The 9,667-nt window shown below is 45.0% G+C and overlaps 2 pseudogenes; one reads left to right on the top strand and one right to left on the bottom strand.

Annotated features, from left to right (window-relative positions):
* Positions 1–207: 207 nt before the first annotated feature.
* LOC102474684 (T-complex protein 1 subunit gamma pseudogene) lies at positions 208–1,515 on the bottom strand (annotated as a pseudogene).
* A 723-nt stretch (positions 1,516–2,238) lies between these two features.
* LOC102474250 (peptidyl-prolyl cis-trans isomerase A pseudogene) lies at positions 2,239–6,024 on the top strand (annotated as a pseudogene).
* Positions 6,025–9,667: the final 3,643 nt, after the last annotated feature.

Raw genomic sequence — 9,667 nt, 5'->3', positions numbered from 1 at the left:
CTACACTCTTTAAACTCATTTTCTGCCCAAAGAGTTAGTATTTTAATCCACAACAAAGATTACTGTTGATATTGACTTCTTTATTTCTGAGGACTTAATCATTGGAAACAAATTAAATAGAAAGCTTAGACTAGAGAATTACATGTCCATGTCTCTTGCAAACGGAGCTGGGGTAGAAGGGAACTGAGCCCTTACAAACAAAGACGTCTACAGTGTCCCAGGCGCTCCGGCCCAGGTTCTGTTCGCGGAAGCCACTTTGCCCACCACACAGTGCTGGCCAGCATCAGGAGCCCTGCCTTGCTGGATTTGATCATTATCCTTCTTTTTGTGGCCTGAGATGTCAACAGTCCACAGGAGAAGCTCCATTTCCATTGCTGCCTTATGTGTTTGCAGCTGCATAGCCAATGGCGCCCATATGCCGAGTCCTTCATGTCCTAAAGTGCCCGTCTCACCATTCGTGCCCAGGGCTCACAGTTCTCCTGAGTGTGGTTGGCCTGAAAGGAAGTAAGCAGACAGACGGTGCTGAACCCACAGTTCTGGATGAGGTACAAGGGATGACCTCTAGGGCCTGGGCAACAGCCAGCATGGCCACTGTTCCACACCAGTCATCGCCTCAGTTTTTTTCTGTCAGGGCAGGGCCACCATCATATCAGTGGCCCTACTCCCTGGCATCAGCTCAGGCCCAAGTGAATGCTGCAGTGCATTGGCATGTCATCCTGGAGGCTGTATTGTAGGTCTGAGAGACTCTCTCTGCTGGGTCTCTGGAGGAGAATACTGTAGGTCCTGAGGGTTTTACACTCAGTGATAAAAATACTCATTTCCAATTTTCCTGACTCCCAACAGGCCTGCTCCTGTGCCAGCATCATCTCTCAGTTCCTCTGGGCAGCTGGCTCTCTGGGTCCCACAGGCTCTTGCAGTGAGATTACTGTGTCTTCCAGACTCTGAATGGCTGTGACAATGGCCCTCGTGAAACAATGCTGAGCTGAACCTGAGCTGTGATGATCGCATCAGCTTCAGTTGAGTCATGACCTCACAGACCTGCCGGATGTACTCTTTCCATTGTGGAAGATTCGGGTGCAGTCTTCCTCTCACATCACTTCAACATCTCGCTTTCTCCTTTCTTGTATTCCAGAGAAGAATCTAGCAGCGCAACATGAGGGTTCTTGATCTAACGCTTCATCTGTGCATGGACCACATCCCTGCTAATCACTCCTCCACCTAAGACACATGAGCCTTCAGTGATGCCCCCAGTATCTTCTCCACCCTTGCGTACTTCTTGACATCAGTCTCCTTCCACCCCTTCTCCTCAAACTGACAGCATCCAGGGGCGTGCTGCAATGCTCAGTGCATCCACTGAGCACTTCGGTGGTAACAGCTGCTGAAGGCGGTTGGCACCATACTGTGATTACTGATGTCCACTGGAGTACTGATTTTCCTTAGGGTCCTGCTCGTGTGAGCCAGGGCCTTGAGCTATGCAGTGATCACCAGTGCTGGGTGATCCAAAACCATCTTCATCATGGGCTTGGGTCCCAAACATGTTCACATGAGATCTGCAATAGTGTTTGCAGCCTTGATGTTTCCAGACTGAACTTTTCTTCTGGATTCTCTTTTTGTGTCCTGGGCATGAGCATGGGACGATGGCCATTATAGAGGTGTGGTACATAGCCAGGCACCCAGAGCGGGTAGAACTGGGAGAAGATTCCAGAGAGTGACTTTCTCAGTTATACACTAAAGAAGTTCTTGTTTCAGGATTCTCCGTGTGAAGCAAATCTGGGTTGAATTTTTACACCTTCCTGCTAGCCATGTGACTCAGAACAGGCCTTCTAAGCTCTTGGGTTTTGTTTGCTTGTTCTTTAGCAGGGGTTGTTGTTTTCAACAACAATAAAAAAAGAATTCCATCTTTTCTCGCACAGAAGGAAGGAGCAAATGAGATCATACACACCACATTATGAACCAGACCGCTCCTGGTCAACACTGGCTGCCCCCTCATTCAGCATCTGAGGCAGTAGTCAAATTTTCACTCAGGAATTCACACTTGAATTTCCAAAGCTGTCTCAGGTGTAATCTCTGAGTGACGGGCATTAACACAAATTCATGAGCCAAGAATTATAAGAAGCCAGATTAAAACCTTCTGATAAAACAACTACAGGGTGTGTAAAAGTTTTAGCAAAAGCATTAGCTGTGATTTGCAGGACTAACAGTGCATTTCCTTTGTGTTCCCTGTTTTGTATCGTAGTTATGGCACAAGTAAGTGTGAGGTGAGCTCCTGAAAACATACAGGTTCTTAAAGCACTTTTAAGTACCAAGGTCCAAGACCAAAATTTACCTCTTTAAAGATACATTTTTTTTTTTTTTTTTTTTTTTACTATAGGGCGCGTGCGCTTGCCAGAGAGAGACCAAAAGTGAGAAATCACCCCTTGGAGGGGATGGCCGTGCTGCAATCACTTCTCCTCCAGTCTCCTCATGGGATTTTGGGCACACATACACACACACATGCGCCCAGCCTGAGCTTTGAGCCTTTAGGTCCAGGATTCAATCCGTGGTCGGCCACTTGGGAGTCTGACAATGTAACCATTACGCCATCTGCTGGTCACAGAATGTGACCCTTGGATATTATCAACTTGGAAAGTCTTCAGTTAAGATAAATATTATCTTTTTTCTATAAGGCAGGAGGTTTTTCAAAGCTATAGTCTTATCCCATGAGTGCATTTGATTTTTTTTTTAATCAGTATATAAGCACACAGAAAGGGTAGGTTTTATTTCAGACACACAAGCAGGTACACACACAAATGGGGTCTACACTCAGGACTACCAGTAGCCAGAGCATCTTCTAATCTCTCAATTTTTTCCTTAAGTAAATTACAGGTAAAGCAGCAGCTTAAGGAGCACGGGTGTGGAGCAACAAGAGCAGGACCGGCCAGTATTTAGTTGTCAGATTCTGAGAAAGCCAACTTTCACGGGCTCACTTGTACATCTGCAAAACAGGGCTAACAGTACGGTACCTCCTCACTAGCAGAACTTTGCAAACTTTCCAACTGCTGAAATTTTTATTCCTGCCTTTAAAAGCACACATCCCAAGTAATAGAGTATTTAGGATTACCAGGGGTAGAATAAAATAAGTGACACAAAAATAAACTCTCAGGCATAAATTCTTTCCCAACGGTACCCTAACTATCTAGCAATTCTCAGCCCTGCAAGTGGGGCTAACCATGCTCACTTGACTTCTGGGTCAGCCTAAACATCCTCCTCTCTCTTGCCCCCTAGTGGCAGTAGGATACACATGCCTGCAGCTCAAAGAGACTGGAAAAGTGTGAGCCATTCATTCCGTGAGTCCCCCAGTTTTTTCTCAGCCACCAGGCTGGAGGCTGGGACCTTCCCCTTGGAGTCTATCCACTGGGGGTAACCTTCTTCTAAAGCTTGTCTTCATGAAGCAAAGTTTCATTTCCAGAGGAACCATCCATTAAGAAGTCACTATATTTTTTAACTTTATTTTTTAATGTTAAAATATAGTAACACAGATGGATTTTTTTTAAAGAGGTTTTTGCCCAGAGAGATAGACAGAGATAGTGAGAGGCAAAGTGAGAAATCATCTCCCGGGGGGATGGCCAGGCCACATTGTAATCCCTTCTCCCTTCATTATTCTCCCAGGATTACACACACACACACACACACACACACACACACACACACTCACTCACTCTTTCAGCATGATTTTCAAACCACCGGGTCCGGGACTCAAATTGCAGTCAACCATGTGGAGTCCAGTGAAGCAACCTCTACACCATCTGCTAGCCCCAGGGCAGACGTGATTTTAAAGAGACTTAGAGTCATGCGAGTGGAAAATGATCTCTCCTTCTACTTTATTCACTTATTAGACTCACGCCGCAGCGCACAGCTCGTGGAAGGAGGGAATGAAGGACTCACAACCAAGCACATGTATGTGGCACCCCTCGAAGACGTGCCATGCCCGGAACTCATCCTGCTCAGGGGACCCGATCTCACTCCTCACTACTTCATATTTATCTCAAGCTTGCTCTTCAAAACTTGTCAGAACTGTCGCCTACTGCTTTCTTGGTCTGGAGCCTCCAGGCCTTATGCAAAGCTAAGCTCCAGCAACGCTTACCTATTACGAACAAAACAATTCTTCCAATCCTTGTTAAAACTTTAAAAACTCTTGTTATTAAGAAAGCATCAAATTGGGAACCAGCAGTTAGCGTAATGGCTATGTCGTTGGACTCCCATGTAGTCAACCGTGGTTCGCATCCCGGACCTGGTGGCTTAAAACTCATGCCGGGTGCATGTGCGTGCGTGCCCAAGATCCTGAGAGGAGAAGGGATTGTGGCGTGACCATCCCCTCCAGGGGGTGATTTCTCGCTTTCTGTCTCTATGTCTCTCTCTGTCTGTGTGGCGAGCACACGCGCCCTATAGCGAAACCCCCTCCAAAAAAAAAAAAAAGAAAGAAAGAAAGCGTCAAATTGGGACCAGCAGTTAGCATAATGGCTATGTCTGGACACCCATGTAGCCAACTGCGGTTCAAGCCCCAGACCCGGTGGCTTAAACTCACGCTGGGCGTGTGTGCATGAGTGCCCAAGATCCCGAGAGGAGGATGAAGGAGAAGGGATTGCGGCATGGCCATCCCCCCTGGGGGGTGATTTCTCACTTTCTGTCTCTCTGTCTTGGTCTGTCTTTCTGGTGAGCACATGCACCCTGTAGCTAAAACCTCTCCAAAAAGCGTCAAATGGACTCTTGAGCTTTCTGCCACTTTCTGCCAACCCCCACTTACGTTCATAATTGTACCTCAGTTAGCAAAAATAAAAATAGGGACAAGGAAGTAGAGTTACATAACACATCTCATTTCAAGTCACTTCTTTTCCCCAAGAAAGGAAACGCTGTAGCTAATTAATTGTTTGTAATTAACTGCTTTATTAAGAGGCAGGAACAGCTCAGGCAGGCACTGTGGTGCAGGGGTAGCATAGTGTTCTGCCCGGGTAGAAACCACCGCTACCTGCAGGTTGGGATGCGTGGGTTGGCCTGAAAAAACATAAGGCAGGTGCCCAGAATCCTGAGGAGCTGGAGGGCTGGGCAAAGCGGATCATGGAGTGACAAGACCCTGCTGGGGTCTTACTCTCTCTTCTTTCTCTAGTGCGTTCACATACATACGCTCATTTTAAAAAAGTGTGAGGAGAGAAACGTTTAGAAAAAGAACGAGAAAGAGACAGGAACCGATGCGTATGAAACACCGACTCTGCAGATGCTGAGTTAGGCTTCTTAATCCAAGAAAGATTCGAGTAATGCTACCAGTCGGAGAGCATGGTATGGCCTCCCCACTCTGTCAGCACCCAGGGGTAAACAGGACAGCCTGTTGCCTCAGTGCTCTGAAGCCCAGGTGTCTCAGTTTCCTCTAGTATGAGCTCACTAAACGGCCAAGCAGTGCCTGGCACAGTTGGGGAGCAGTCCCTCCTTGTTTTCTTTCTTTTCTAAGAATTTTGGACTTTGCAGATGCCGCCGCCCGAGTCTCTCACCCTCAACCACGGTCAACCCCATCGTGTTCTTCCACAGCGCTGACAGCAAGCCCTTGGGCCGCCATCTCCTTCAAGCTGTTTGCAGATAAAATTCCCAAAACAGCAAAAAACTTTCATGCTTTGAGCAATGGAGAGAAAGGATTTGGTTATAAGGGTTCCTGCTTTCGCGGACTTATTCCAGGGTTCATGTGCCAGGGTGGTGACTTCGCACGTCATAATGGTACTGGTGACAAGTCCATCTACGGGGAAAAATTCAATGATGAGAACTTTATCCTGAAACACACGGGTCCTGGCATCTTGTCCATGGCAAATGCTGGACCCAACACAAACGGTTCTCAGCTGTTCATCTGCACTACAAAGACTGAGCGGTGGGATGACAATCATGTGGTCTCTGGCAAGGTGAAAAGAGGGCATGAATATCATGAAAGCCGTGGAGCACTTTGGGTCCAAGAATGGCAACACCAGCAAGAAGATCCCCATTGCTGCCTGTGCAAAACGCTAATGAATTTGACTTGTTTTCACTTAACCACCAGGTCTTTCCCTCTGCAGCTCCGGAGAGCACCCTCCACCCCACTGCTCGCTGTGTCCTGTAACCTGCACTCTCGCTGCAGTTCTTTGGGTTCCTATTTTAATTCCCCTTCAAACCTAGTTGAATTGCAAAATTAAGTTTATGATTATGAAATAAAAAAAAGAATTTTGCCATAGGGTTCATGCAGTCTCCATACATTCATCCCCCCCCCCAAGCGGGGGTGGGGTGGGTGGCTAAATGTCTATCCCTTTCCCTCTATTCTCCTCTCAGGATTTTGGGCAGTTTGCACCTGCAGGGTGATTTTCAAGCTGCCAGGTCCGAGACTGGAAGAACTCAGCCGGCCATGTGAGACCCAGCTGCCTTCACCTCCACACCACCCACTGGCCCAGGAGCACCCTCCTCCTTTATTGTCTCTGGCTTCTGTACACTCATGCAACAATTTGGGGGGTGGCAGAAGGCGACTAAGTAGGGTCCCAAGCCCCTTTGCAATTATAAACTGTCTCCAGTCTTGTGTCAAATTTTAGAAATATTTGGGCATCTACTTGGTCAGAAGTTTAGTTTTAAATACAAGCAGGGGGCCAGCAGGTGGCATGGTGGCTAAGATGCTGGACACTCCCACATGGCTGACCTCGGTTCGAAACCTGGACCTGGTGGCTTGCTTTCTCTCTCTCTCTCTCTCTCGTCAAATTAAAAAAATAAATAAAATGAATAAAATTAAAACAAATAAATCTTTAAAAATAAATAAATAATAAATAAATACAAATAGTATCAATTTCCTCATAAGTGAAAAAGAAATAGAAGGCAAATGCTCCATGTACAGGAGGGTCTAAATGGCGACGATTTCGAAGTGAGTAAACCCTGGAGAGAATGTGTACATGAATGATAATGAAAGCAATTGCCTTGAACCAGGAAAGATCAAGAGAGCTCAAAAATAGCAGAAGATAATGACACAGTAGCAATTAATAACTGAATGCTTAACTCCGCACCAGACATCGGTTGAGAGTTTTACAACAGTGATGACCTGGGGTTTTGGAAGCTGGAAGTGAGAAGTTCCTCCACCCGTGCTGCACAGGGACTAACAATGCACTCCCAGAAGGACCTTCGGTCTCCACAGCAACAACAAATCAAAATATCTGTGGAGAATATCACACAGAAAATTAAAATCTAGGGATCCAATTAGATACAGAGAATATGGATACAGAATAATAGTCAGGACAATGATTAAAAGATAGGCAGGGCTTGACGCTCCATGAAATGTGGGTATTCAGAGGAATGTCTGCATCTGTAGTTGGATCTGCCCCATGGCTGTTTTACACTATTGTGCACCTTTTGGATTAGTATATTACATGCTTGAAAACAACTATATGCAAATAATTTCACTTTAAAACATGTATTGTAGGGACCAGCATGTGGCATAATGGTTGAGGCACTGGATTCCCACATGGACGACCACAGTTCAAGTCCTGGACCCAGTAGCTTGAAAATCATGCTGGGCACGTGTGCATGCAACCCCGAAATCCCAAGAGGAGAATGGAGAAGAGATTGTGGCATGGCCATCCTCCCTAGGAGGTGATTTCTCACTTGTTCGCTCTCTCTCTTTCCCATAAGCAAACATTCCCTGTAACAAAATTTTCTCCCCCTCTTCAAAATATACTGTATTTAGGGACCAGCAGTTAGCTATGTCACTGGACTCCTATGTAGTTGACCATGGTTCGAGTCCCAGACCTGGCAGCTTAAACTCACGCCGGGCACGTGTGCGTGCGTGCCCAAGATCCCGGGAGGAGAAGGGATTGCGGCATGGCCATCCCCCCTGGGGGGTGATTTCTCGCTTTCTATCTCTCTGTCTCTGTCTTTTTGGAGAGCACATGCGCCCTATAGTGAAAACCTCTCCAAAAAAAGAAAAAATATATACTGTATTTAAATATCTATTAATATTTCATATAAAGGGAAAAAAGTTTTACATGCACCATTGAATTTGCCACTCACCAAAAAAGGGCAAGCCATGGAATAAGCTGCAAAGGCATTTGGCTGCCACGTTGAGAATGGAAAAGTAATTCTACCATCTTTCCTGTCATAGACATGCAGCATTTACTTGTTATAAACTATGGGATATTGCGCAGATGCAAAACTAAATCTGTGACGAGAGCAGCCACAGTTAAAATATTTACAAAGATAAAAAACAAGGGTAATAAAAGTCACAAGGCAAAGGGCATAAACCACGGGGAACAGAGAGGCAGGACAGATGCTTCCGGTTATAAATGCACAACATTCTTGAAATTCCCCCAGGAAGGTTTCTCTTGGGTTTGTGGCATCTCTCAGTACTACGTGCAAATATGTGAATTCAAATTCCACTGCTGCTAAATTCACAGCAGATAAACTACTTGGCCAAGGGATGTGGGAAGAAGTGGATGAATAAATGAAGACATGACTGCTAAACTCAGGTAAGAGCATCTTAAGCGCTGTGGCATTTTTCTTCATTTTTGTGAGCTTCTATAATTAAAAAAAAATCATTTGGAAGTTTTTGTTACTAGATATCATGAATCATAAGGGCCATGAAAACCTTCATCTGAAATAATCGATTTTGTACTTAGACCAGTTGTACTTACTTGAATAGCTATGTTATTTTTTCTATATGATCCTGATTCCAAATATGATAATTTCCCAAAGGAAAAGTATTGTTTCTGAACTGTATATTCTATTATCAAACACAAACTTAGAAGAATCAATATTAACTTTGAACATGATGAATAAGTTATGAACTCCAAACTCAGAGACAAATAATACACTTCATGTATGTAATTAGGTTTCTCAAGTAGGTTAATATAACTACAACTGTATGAAAAATTCAACCCATAATCTATTGGAGAAATCCATAGATTATTACTTTTTTTAATAATTATTTTTTAAAAATTATTTTATTTTATTTTTTAAAATTTATTTATTTATTTTTAATTTAACCAGAGAGAGAAAGAAAGAAAGCTGCCAGATTCAGGACTCAAACAACAGTCAGTCATGTGGGAATCCAGTGCCCCAGTCACCATGCCACCTGCTGGCCCCAATTATTTTTTGAGAGAGGTTTTTGCTACAGGGCATGTGTGCTTACTGGAGAGACAGAGAAAGAGAGACAAAGTGAGAAATTACCCCCCAATTTGGGATGGGCAGACCACAATCCTTTCTCCCCCAAGAGGAGGGAGAAATGGGGAAAAAGGATTGCAGCATGACCATGCTCCATTTGGGAGGTGCTTTCTTTGGTGAGCGCATGCGTCCTGTGGCATAAAACAACAATAAGGGCCAGCCTGTGGCCAACTGTGAGGACTGAGTTCCAGACCTTGTGAGTTGAGAAGCATGCCAGGCATGTGTACCCAGGGTCCCTGTGGGGTGGAAAGATGGGAGAAGGGACTGTGGCATGGCCATGCCCCATGGGGGTGACTTTCTCCCTCTGTCTCTGGTAAGTGCACGCACCCTCTGTCAGATAAAAAACAACTTTCAAATTAAATTTTAAAAGAAAAGCAAATGACAAAATGCACTGTCATTCCTTTGCACCACGGAACTCCCACTGGTTCAGAAAGCCTTACCAATCACATGCGATGATAATGTTACATTCAGACTGGAAGTC

The sequence above is a fragment of the Tupaia chinensis genome, unplaced genomic scaffold (genome assembly GCF_000334495.1).
Source record: "Tupaia chinensis unplaced genomic scaffold, TupChi_1.0 Scaffold145519_1, whole genome shotgun sequence".
NCBI classification, from domain to species: domain Eukaryota; kingdom Metazoa; phylum Chordata; class Mammalia; order Scandentia; family Tupaiidae; genus Tupaia; species Tupaia belangeri.
The sequence above is the reverse complement of the archived record's forward strand: the minus strand, read 5'-3'. Positions and strand labels throughout refer to the sequence as shown.